The following is a 12,267-nucleotide window of genomic DNA, read 5'->3' on the forward strand; positions in this document are numbered from 1 at the left end:
GAGACTGATAGCAAATATCTCCAAGAGCTTATATAACTCAACAACAATACAAATAATCCAGAGCTACAAAGGCACTTATACAGAAAAGACATACAGATGGCCAACACACAAATGAAAAAATGTTTATCATCATTTATCCTCAGGGATACAAATCAAAGCTGCAATGAGCTATCACTTCACCTGTAAGAATGAACATATCAAAAAGACCAGAAACAAGAAGTGTGGTGGAATTGTAGACTGGCCCAGCCCCTATGGAAAACAACCTGGAATTTTCTCAAAAGTCTAAAAATGGATCTGTCATACAACTCACTAATTCCACTCCTAGGTACCTGCACTCCCAGGTTTATTGCAGTACTATGTACAATAGCCAAGCTATGGAAACAACCTAAGTGCCCCCAAACAAAAAAGTGGATCAAGAAGATGTGAAATACATACATAATGGAATACTACTCAGCAATGTAAAAAGATAAACTCATGGCATTCACAGCACCGTGGATGGAGCTGGAAGGGATTATTTCAGTAAAATAAGCCTGAAAGATAAAGACAAATACCAGATGGTGTTGCATTTATGTGGAATATAGAAAACTATACAGTCTGATAAAGTCAAATTTAAAAACCAACTCTTGAAAGCTGCCAGAGATGCCACAGAACTGAGGCATCTAGAGGAGAAGGGGTAAGAGGGAGAGAAAGCTAAGTGGGGAGAGAGCTCAGTGGTCTATGAGGGGGAACTGTGGATGTTTTGGTGGTGAGTCTGCTATGGTGACTGCATTTAGGTAGGAAGATCTTTTTTTTTAATTATTTTTTATGTTATTATATTTTTTTTATAGAGTCATGTTTTATTTATTTATTTGTTTGTTTGTTTGTTTGTTTGTTTTGTTTTGTTTATACAAGCACTGGGTACAGTCAGAAGCGCGGGAGGGTGAGAGAATTCACCAGAGCCAGAGCGGGGAGCAGAGCAGGCAGAAGGACCGAAGTACACTGCTGAGGGGAGCAGCGGGCGGCAGGAGAGGTCTGTGCACCATGTGGGACCTCCTCTGGTGGCCGAGGAGCAGCCGGGGATGGAACCGGTACCGCAGAAGTCGCGGGCAGCTTCGCAACCCAGCACTCAACCGCTGCGCCACCGGGGAGGCCCTAGGTAGGAAGATCTTATACTTAAAAAATATTGACAACAAAGTAAACTGACAGACAGAATTTCAATTAAAATTCAATAACAATTAATAAATCTGTGCTATGTGACAGCATGCATATTTTATCTTCTTTGAGTTTCATTTAAGACAAGAGGCTATCTTAAATGTGTATAAATTTTCCTTTGTCATTTTTTTATTTAATCTATAAGGATTCAGGAAGTTAGGTTTGTCATGATTTGACTTGCAAAATAAGACATTTTAGAAGTGGTGGTTATTATTAGAATTAAGAATAAAACTGCATAGAAATGTGAAATATGAATGTATTATCTGGGTTTCTTGCCAGCTCTCCTGTCCTTTGACAAATCCCAAATTGTTTCTCTTTAATCCCAAATTTTAAAAATATGCCTGGGGCCATCATATAACCCACAAAATAATTTTCCCATTTAGCTTGACCCCGAAATCCAATGATTATTGGAAATGAGCTGTGCAGGACTAGACCAAAAAGTTTATAGAGATAAACAACTCATAATTCTACTTTAAGGCAGGTTTAACTAAGAGAGCCAAGAGGTCAGTGCCTCTAGAAACTGCCCAAAGGTAGAGACAATTTCTTGTCTCCTGACCTTCATATACCATTCTTAAGTTAATAATTACTGCTTCCCAGTCTCCTGCTTTCTAGACTAAATACACTTAATCATTTGTCTTTCCTCACATGAAAACTACTCAATTTCTTTACTTATTTTTCTGAACTTTCCCTAGACTTTGCCAGCCCTGCTGTGACTTCTGTTTTGAAGACTAGTGTGTACAAGGTACATGACCTGCTCCTTAATTAAGAATTATGAAGAATTCTTAATTATCTAGGAATGAATTACTAGGGTTAAAGACTATCCATGAGCATTTCACTTTTAAATTCATATTAACATTTTCATTGGTTCAGCTAATTATGTACTTTGTGGGAGGAAAAAAAAAATGGGATATTTGCTTAAGGTTAGACAAGCAAGTAGAAAAATTTTCAAAAGCCAAAATAAGTATTTCTTGCTCTGGGGAACGTGTGAAGGAGCAAGATTTGCAAAAGGCTGCTTGTCTTTAGGTTGGTGGTTTGGAACAATCGATCTCAGAAATGACATAAATAATTCCTTTTAAGGAAATAAGGAGACGAGAGAAGAGCTAAGCACAAAAGCAAAATAAGAAAGGTGCCTTTTCCTCCTTAAACTTCGTTATAGGCATCATGAGATTCTTTGAATAACTGAAAAATTCGCAATAGCACATTATTGCTATCCTATTAAACTCAACCCCGCCAAAGACCAAATGGAAACACTTTTAGGATTATTCTTTCTCCAGAGTTACCGCTGGCATCTTTGCCCCCCTAGTTTTTTTCTGTGCACCATGCAAATAACTATCATAGACTGTGTGAAATGTCTAGTGGGGTCTAGTCAGTGACTACCACTTCTTGGAAGAGTGTATAGGAAGTGCAACAAATGGAGACAGAGCACACAAAACATCTCCACTTTCCATTCTGTGTCAGAAAGTACCTTGCTGAAGGAGAGGACCTTGTCATTTTAATGCCCCACTTGCTGAGAGCATGTAACCTTCTTCCCTTTGCCTTCAAATACTAGCTCAGTTCTCTGACTACGCTCGAGTATGATTTGCAGATGAATTTATTTTGTGGACGTTCAGATCTAGTTCGCTTTCTTTTTTGCAGTGTTTCTTTAGGAGAGATCGAACAGAAAGAGAAGAGAAAAACACACATTTGAGTGAGTGACAGAATTAACACACACTGGAGCCTTTGATAGTAGGGGCAGGGCTTGTGGACAGCCAAGACCGATAGAATTTTGAAAAGAAGGAGAGAAACACTAAGGCATTTCCGTTTAACTTTTGGTAGCTTGTTAATTTCTGGTTTATAATTAATTTAAGTCCATTAACATTATATGGGGGCAAAAAACCAAATTACCCCACAGCATCCCAATTCTCCTGTGGAAGCATATCCAAAATAAATGCGAACCCTTGATACTGTACCATGAAATACATTTCTAAGAAATCTTTGGCACTTTTTCTCTGAATTTCCAGCATCGTCTGCTAAGAAACCCTTCAATGAAACCACACAGGTACCGCCTCAGAAAGAAAAAGAAAAAAAACATGGCCCCAGAGAGCATTTTCCAGCCAGCTAGCTGGATGTATTCACATCTTCCATATTAGCTGAGAGATGTTTGGGAGAACATCCATAACATAGGCTTTTCTTCCAATATTTTGGACATATTTTTTTAAGGAGACTGCACTCTGTCTGTCTTTGTCTTTCTCTCTCTCACCTTTGTCTCTCTTCCCCTCAAGCCTTCTCTCCCCTTCTATCACCTTCTCTTCCCTTCTCTTGCCTCCTCTTCTCTCCTCCCCTGAAACCTACCTGAAATCAGATAGATAGCTACCGATCTGATTTCTACGATCTTATTTTTTTACCACATTCCTTTTACCCACCTTCAGTGCCCCCCCCCTTGTCTCAAATTTGACATGAGTGTTACTATCTCTACTTAGAGCCCTTATTTTCTGAAATGTCTTGACTGCTTGCTTTCCTCATTGAGGTTCCAATCATCAGTAACCTCTTCAGTATGTCCTTCAGTCCTCTTTAGCTGAAATGGACACCTAATCTCTCACATCTTCATCAATAGCTGGAATCAACTTTGTCACTTTGTTGTTATTTTTAGCATGGCCTCTTAAACCCAGCTCGAACGCAAGCTATCACAATGTTTTTGTTGTTGTTGTTGTTGTTGTTGTTTTAAAGGTTTATTTGTACAAGAACCGGGGTACAGGCCAGATGTGCAGGAGGGTGAGAGGATTCACCAGAAACAGAACAGGGAACAGAACAGGCTGACTGATGAAATGCACTGCTGAGGGGAGCAGGGGGCAAGACGGGAGAGGTCTGCTCACCATGCGGGTTGCTCTGAGGCTGTGGGGGATTGAACCAGTGCTGCAGAGGCTGCGGACAGCCTCACAGCAGTGTGCTCAACCACCTGCACCACCAGGAGAGGTCCTTATCACAATCTTTTATTCAGTGTTGTATTCTAAAACCTAGTGAGGAATTGCTATTTTGAATTTTTTTAAGATTTATTTATTTATGCATACAAGAAACGGGGTACAGGTCAGAGATGTGGGGGGTGGTGAGAGGATTCACCAGAGACAGAGTGGGGAACACAACAGCAGACTGACTGAAATATGTGGCTGAGGGGAGCAGCAGGTGAGACAGGAGAGGTCTGCTGTGCCATGTGGGTAGCTCTCTGGCCGGGGATCAAACTCGTGCTGCTGTGGCTGAGGATAGCTTTGTAGGTTGCATCTTAACCCCTTGTGCCACCAGGGAGGCCCAAATTTAAATTTTTAAAAACTCATTGAGTTTGCTAACTGGATTAGCTATAGCTACCCTTATTGAGATACAATTTGTTAAACACGCTTATAGCAAACTTTAATGCATGCTCATCAACAGATCACAGACCCATGATGAATCACAAAGCAACCTACCGCCTCAGATAATTCTCCATCGATTTATATGGGACATTTATACAACACAATATCTTTGCCAGGTCAGATATTGGGACGTGCTGGTCAAGTCAAACCAAGGTACCTGGAAGCTTTTCATGTGAAGACCCTAGTGTCCGTCAATACAGCACCTCAGCACCTTCAGGCCTTTGGAAAGCAACTGGGTCATATGAAAGATTCCTCTGTCCTTTCTTTCCTTAGTGTCAATCTTTAATTTAGAAGAAAAGAAAAGTGCAGCTCTCTCCCTTGGCTGTATTAAAATTTATGGGGCAAGGTGGTTTCCAGGCTGCTGCTCCTGCCGGGCACTGCTCTGATGATGTATGACCACGACATGTCACCAGTATAGTCGGGCTCTGATGATCCATTGCAGCAACAAGCCATTTGTCATACATCACTGCTTCCACCGTGCCCCCATCCAGGCCTCTCCTGTACACCGCAGCAGGGAGTCTTGGCTCCAAGAGAGCCCCATGCTTCTGCTGTTCTCCCACGGCTGCTGCAATCACCATGCACTGAGGAGCAAACTCCACTGGAGTAAAGACTTAAAGGTAAAGGCTTCACATATTCTGAGTACATAAGCTACTAGCCAATGATAATGGCAGGAAGTTTGTTTATGCTTGTAGAATAAATGCAAAAATACTAGTAGAACACCTACGTAGCCTTCCTTCCTGGTGGCCATTCTATGAAGGGTTTGACATACATGAACTAATTTACTTCTCACCCACTCCTATATGGGAGATGGCATTGTTATAACACATTTTAAAGATGAAGAAAGTGTGGAGCAGCTAGTTTCATTTGCCCCCTGTCACCCAGCAACGTGAGTAGAACAAACAGGGCACAGACCAAGGATGGAGACTAGATCAACATGACTCTGTCATGTTGCATATATGACCCCAGTGGTTCTTCATACATGTTAACATTGACTCCTACCTTCCAGGACCAAGTAAACACTGAGACACAAAGATGATTACCACAGTAGGTATAGCTAAGATTCATCACCTCTTAGAGATACAATGCAGACAAAAGAAAAAAAAAATTGCTTGAGATGAGAAGTCTTAGGTTTTACTCTCTTAACAACTTCCCTGTAGATCATATAGCAGTGTTGGCTATAATTATCATGTTGTACATTACATTCCCAATATGATATTAACTTACAACTAGAAGTTAGCACGTTTGACCCCCATCATTTGGTTCAATTTCTTCTTCCCCCAAACCTCATTTCTAGTAACCACAAGTCTGAATCTCTTTTTCTACCAGCTTTTTAAAATTATTTCCATATATAAGTGATAAGATACTGTATTTGTCTTTCTCTCTCTATTTCACTTAGCAGGATGCCATCAAGATTCACCCATACTGTCTCAAATGGCAAGATTCCCTTTTTTATGAATGAATACTACTCCATTATATCTGTCTGTCTATCTATCTATCTCTACATATGTGTGGTTTGTATATGTGTGTTTGCATATGTGTGTTTGTATATGTATATATATATTTATGTGTGTGTGTTTGTGTACGCATGTATGCAGATATATTGGTGGATGCTTAGGTTATTTCTAAGTCTTGGCTAATATAAATCAATCTACTGTGACTATGGTGGTACAGATATCTTTTCCAGTTAATGTTTTTGTTTCCTTTGAATGCATTCCCAGAGGTGGAATTGCTGGATCATATGGTAGTTCTATTTTTAATTTTTTTGAGTATCACCCATACTGCCTTTTGTAATGACTGAACCAATTTAAAATTTCATCACAGTGAATAAATGTTCCCTTTTCTTCACACCCATGCCAGTATTTGTTAGACATAAATGGCTTTTAAATGCATACTGCTAAATGAAAAATGCCAGTCTGTACAAGCTATGTATTGTATGTCTCCATTTCTATGACATTCTAGAAATGACAAAACTATAGAGATGATAAGCAGAGCAAGGGGTGAGAGTAGGTGGTAAAACGCAAAGGATTTTTTTAGGGCAGTGAAACTATCCTCTACAATAATATAAAAATGGATACATGATGTTAAGTTTTTGGCAAACCCACAGAACTTTCCAAAAAGCTCGTGAAGAATGATTTTTAACAAAATCATTTAAGAATTTGAGAGAGTTCAGCATGTAACTGAGCTGTATTACAAATACATGAAATAAACTTACTCAAGGAGATAGAATAAGAAAAAAAATGATCTATGCAACTAGGAAAATTAATTAGATCTGCAAACTAGAAGCGAAAGGACTGTTCTTATACCATGCACACAAGTTGAGCATATCACACAGAGTATAAAGAAATACCTATGAGCATATACTGATAAAAATAAATTATTTAATGAAGAAGTAAATGCAGACTAGTCAAATCTCCCATGTAGAAGACTATGAAGTAGTTGATACGGATATTCTAGTCTCAAGGAAGTTGGGCATAACCACTGCTTGAAGAAAACTGTCGACCAGTCTTAACCAAGATTAACATCTTTAGTGATAAGGTATATTAGGGAAATGTACCTTCAATGTGCTGGAATGGAAATGACACTTTACTTGCCAAAGTGAAGTGCCAAAGTGACACTTTTTTTGCCAAACCCCATAACTCCAGTCCAGTGATGAAAATGACAACAACAAACTTGGGTAAAATACTATCTGGGAGGATTTCTACAAAATGCTGATGTGTACTATTCACAGCCTTCAAGGTCACCCCAAACAAGGAAAGGCTGAGAAACTGTCACCACCAAGAAGACCCTATGTGGACATGACAACTCATGTGACAGGGTTTATTGGAGGGAATCTTGCAACAGAAAGGACCATAGTATAAAGTGAGGAAATCTGAATAAAGCATAAGCTTTGGTGATTAATTATCTATCAGTATGGGTTCATAAATTGTGGGAAATATGCTTCACTGACAGAAGATGTGAATAAGAGAGGAAGAGGTCTGTGGTTTGGGGGATATAAAGAGATTCTGTTTCCTTCATTGTGACTCTGAAGATATTCTACATTACAAGACTATTACAAACAGATTAGCTTTTTTCAAATTTATTGCCAGTGAAACTGTTCAAAGTTATTTTGCAAAACACAAAATACACTGAACAGATGTTGTTAAAGAATGTTCTAGCTTGAAAAACTCACAAGTGTAAAAGGAACACTTAGAAAAAAAAACCAGCATTTTAAAAGAACAAGATAGGTAAAATAAAATCAGCTGAGACTTTACCAAGACAGTCATTTATAGAATTAAATTGTGAGGAAAGGAACCAACACTCAAAACCAGAAAAAACTATTTCCACATTTCTCCTGTTGAATGATTAAATGGAAGACGTCACTGACAAGTATTATGATTTAATTACACTAACAGTTTGCTATGTGACACATATAGAGAACCCAATTTTGAATGGATGAATAAATAATGTGAATAGCTAAGAGAAATTATTTTAAAGACAGTACCAATAGGTGATGTTTTTACTGGATTAACTAAAATCAATAGCAAATAAAGACCAACTTGGTAAATTTTATTCTGAATACCCAGAAATCCATCTGAATACTTTCCCTGGGAACTTTCCATTCTCCATGCATTAAATCATAAACTTTGACTCTTTGGGGGGAAAGGTTAGGCTGTTCAGTCAGTATGGTCTATAGAAACACCCCTATTTTAATTTGCTTCAGATATTTTGGAAATGTTTCTGGCTGCGTGTTTCCCATCATACCACTTATTAGGGTGCTTGGTCCATGGATTCCTTAGCTGGTTACCGGGTGCCCCAGGGAACCACACATCCCCAAGAAACACTTCCTCATTTGGAAAATATTCAAACTAATCAAAATCAGGTCTTAAACTACACCCACTGCTGCTTTTATCTTCTTCGCATGCTACTATGTGTAGGGAAAATGGCAAATTCACGTCTGATTTCCTTAAGCAGGACTCTTCTGAAGAGAGAGCTAACATACCCAGTATTTAGGCTAACATACCTAGTATCTAGGCTAACATACCCTAGTATCTAGTATCAGACATTCCTCCTGCAAATTCCCCCAGGCCAGGCCTTTTATTCCTGGCTGAATGTTGAGGCCAACAATCAATAAGTGGCTTTCCATCTGCCTTTGACAGAGGAAACACCAGGCTGACACCAGCCAGTCTGGGATCAGCTGTTTCCCTGCCTTTGATCTCCTCAGTTAGGGCTGTCTAAGCTCCCTGGGCGTCTGCTTCAGCTTAGATACAGGCCGAGTCATGCTGATAGCCCCTCCGAGGTCCATTGTGGCCATTGTACATGGGGAGGGGATCACCTGTCAAAGTGACTGGTTATAACCCCTCCCAGGCTGCGGGAAGTCTTTTTGATGCGGGGCAGATGATAATGAGAGTCTAATTGAGTGATTAACTACCTCAACTGACTTGGAGGTTTTAATGACACCTCTACATTAAGGCCTGCTTTCTCAGCAGGCCCCCAGTTTGTAACTGTATGGCCATGATATTTGCAATTATAAGCCTTTCCTTTAAACAGCAGGGATTTAACAAATGGACTTGGTCCATCACAGCTAGATGGCCCTCACTTCTGACTCTGCTGTGAAAAACATGTATAAATTTACGCAGATAATTGAATGATTATTGCAGGCCATTCCAGGTCCATGCTGTTATGCATCCAATGGAAACTGGGTTTTAGAAGATCTGGGTCCACTAACTAAGTGAACTAGTGACCCATAGAAGCTTGAATTGTGTAGAAACACCTTAAAGATAACTGGATTTTAAGAGTTGTCATGGATATGATCCTTCTAAGCAGTGAGAGTCTGCCTAGATCTACTGTCTTTAATTAACTAGGTCTGAAGAGCCTATTAATGCAATGTTAAAAGGAACCAGTCTCAGCGGGTTCTCACAGTGGGAAAAGTATCCAGGGTTTTCAATTTACAAGGTCTTATTACAAAAGTGCCCTGCTGTTCTGGTCCATGTTCTTTCTGCCTGGGAGCAATTTAATGATCTGCTTTAGAGCAGAGAAATGGTCAGAGAGAAAATGTTCAGTGTTATGTGCTAGCGATCAAATACCGGTGGAATTTACAATGGTAACCAGACACTTCCTTTTCATATCGGAGTAGAACAGGGACAGTGACACCAATACATTGGATTTGAAAAACCCTTTTTGAACAAACTAGCAGTGCTGGGTGAGTGTTTGCTGATGCGACCAGGTGAGGCTGGTGTTGAGCACGTTGCCCACACAAATGATATGGACAAGACAAGGAAAAAGAAAAAGGAGGAAGAGAAGCAAAGCAAAGAAAGAAAAGTTAAATTTAAGAATAAGAATATGACCTTTGCCTTGAAAGTCCTTTAATAATGCGTTCTTCATTCATTCAGCATCATTTGAGAAATACATTCTCTAACACATCTCCCCCCTGACTCTCTATGGCTTATGCTGCAAAATAACTCTCACATGATAATTATCAGCAAATGATGAATTTACCTATTTTTCTTTCTGTAGCTCTATGTTGCTAAACGACTATAACTTGGTAGGTATGATCACACTCTGTTGATAATATTTTAATTACCTTTCTTTTGCAGACCTAAAAGACAGAAGGCACTAGTAAAAGAACAAGCAGATGACTATTTTGTGAAGAATTCCTAAGTCAGTGAAGTGGTTCCTGTGAAAAAGGGGCATAAATATAGTGCAATGTAATAAAAATATAAGAGAAATGTGTGCACAGTGTTAGGGAGCCGTGCAAGAGGGGCTTGGGAGTTCTCTCTAACTGCAGTAAGAAAGCATAAAGAATGTGAAGAAAGTTCAATGGAATGTATTGAGCTTAGGACGTCACTGGAGAGGAACATTCTGGAAGGACGGTGAGCACTAGTCATCTGTTCTTTTAAAGCACAGATTTTAAAATGTGTCAGGCTTTCATTTCACAGATCTGGAAGACCTTTTTTTTTTTCCCCCAAAGGAGAAAATAAGCCAAATGACCTCATAACAGTGTCAGAATCTCACATTTTTTGACCCTCAAACCACACTTACCCCTGGAGCTCTGTCTTATCTTAGGATGACATATTAGAGGAACAGGAAGGTAGGTGGATCAAGTGGCTGTGCAACTTTGAAACTTAAGAAAACACTGCAAAATTGGATTCTTTTTATCTGGTCTACAATTTCATCACTCAAATTATTCTTCCTTCCAGTAAAAGTAAAAGTTTGTCCAGGAATGTTACAAGAGCAGTCCAAAAGAACTTTGAGGTTTCTTTTGTCTTGTCCGAAGATCATAATCTGCTTCCTCAGATGAACATTTTCTGACCTTTAAAATAGCATAGACAGAGATGGTTCCATAGTAAGAGAGGTCACACCTCGAGCCCTAACATGTCAGGCTCCTCCCTGGATTAAAGGCCTCATGCTGGATCATTGAAAACTTCCATCAGGCTCAACTCAAGAACCATTTGCTTCCCAAGGTTTTATTTTTGCACTCATACTGTATTTACCAATGTTTCAGGCTAGGTGTAGTAAATCAGGGTGTTAAACTTACTGTATTTGTTGGCTTGGACTTTGTCACATCTTTCTTTGAAATATTAGAATATATTGCATATTATGTACAATAGAAACTATGAGAAAAAGCCTTATTTCTCTAAAAAAATACTTATTGCAACCTTGTTAGAAAATGAGCATCTCGGGCCTCCCCAGTGGAGCAGGCGGTTGAGCATAGTGCTGTGAAGCTGTCCAAAGCCTCTGCAGTGCTGGTTCAATCCCCGCCGGCCTCAGAGCAACCCACATGGCGAGCAGACCTCTCCTGTCTCGCCTGCTGCTCCCCTCAGCAGTGCATTTCGTTGGTCTACCTGTTCTGCTCCCCACTCTGTCTCTGGTGAATCCTTTCACCCTCCCGTGCATCTGGCCTGTACCCCAGCTCTTGTATAAATAAAAATCTTAAAAAAAATTAAAAAAAAGGAAAAAGAATATGAGCATCTCTATGATGTTTGGACTAACCAGACTATTGTGAATTCAACCCATAAAAATGCAGCAAAGCTTTGACTACTCACTGGTCACACATGTGAAATGTCGTTTGCTGACGCTACATGTCAAAATTTTAACTAAATTTTACTACGAAGTACTAACTTACAAGCAAGCTCATGCCTTGGATAAACAAGCTGGTGATGGTGGTTACTCAGTACGTCTTTTAGGTCCCATGGTCACATGCACAAGTTCTGGTGGCAAAGGTGATCAGATTAGATCATTTGAATCAGGTGAGGCAAAAAAGCCAAAATTGCAAAATGCAAAATGATCATACATTACTTTCATTTTTAAGGTTTTGCACGGAGTGATTCATTATAGGCTGTTTGTAATAATATGAATAGTGTTGGATGAGAAATAACTAAGACAATAATGTGCCCAAATAGCTGTTTAGTGCAGAAAATTCCCCCTAGCAACTTTGCTTTTCCTTGACACTTTAAACACTTCTACTGCTAGGCTGTGTATGTCTTTCCTTTGTCATCTGAAAACTGTTTCTTAACATATCTTGCCATACAAATGACCTCAGGAAAGAATCTCTAAGCTCAGGCATTTTCAGTAATCTATTTAGTTTTCATATGATAGGACTTGATAACGGTAAGTTATTCCCCCAAAATAAATTTGGAAGAAAATTAAATCAGTGGAATCAATACAAATATTTTAACTCATAAAAGGTTTCTTTTTCTTTGTTGTAAGATTTATT

This window comes from Talpa occidentalis, unplaced genomic scaffold (assembly GCF_014898055.3).
Source record: "Talpa occidentalis isolate TD23 unplaced genomic scaffold, MPIMG_talOcc4v2.1 talOcc4.7, whole genome shotgun sequence".
Taxonomy (NCBI): domain Eukaryota; kingdom Metazoa; phylum Chordata; class Mammalia; order Eulipotyphla; family Talpidae; genus Talpa; species Talpa occidentalis.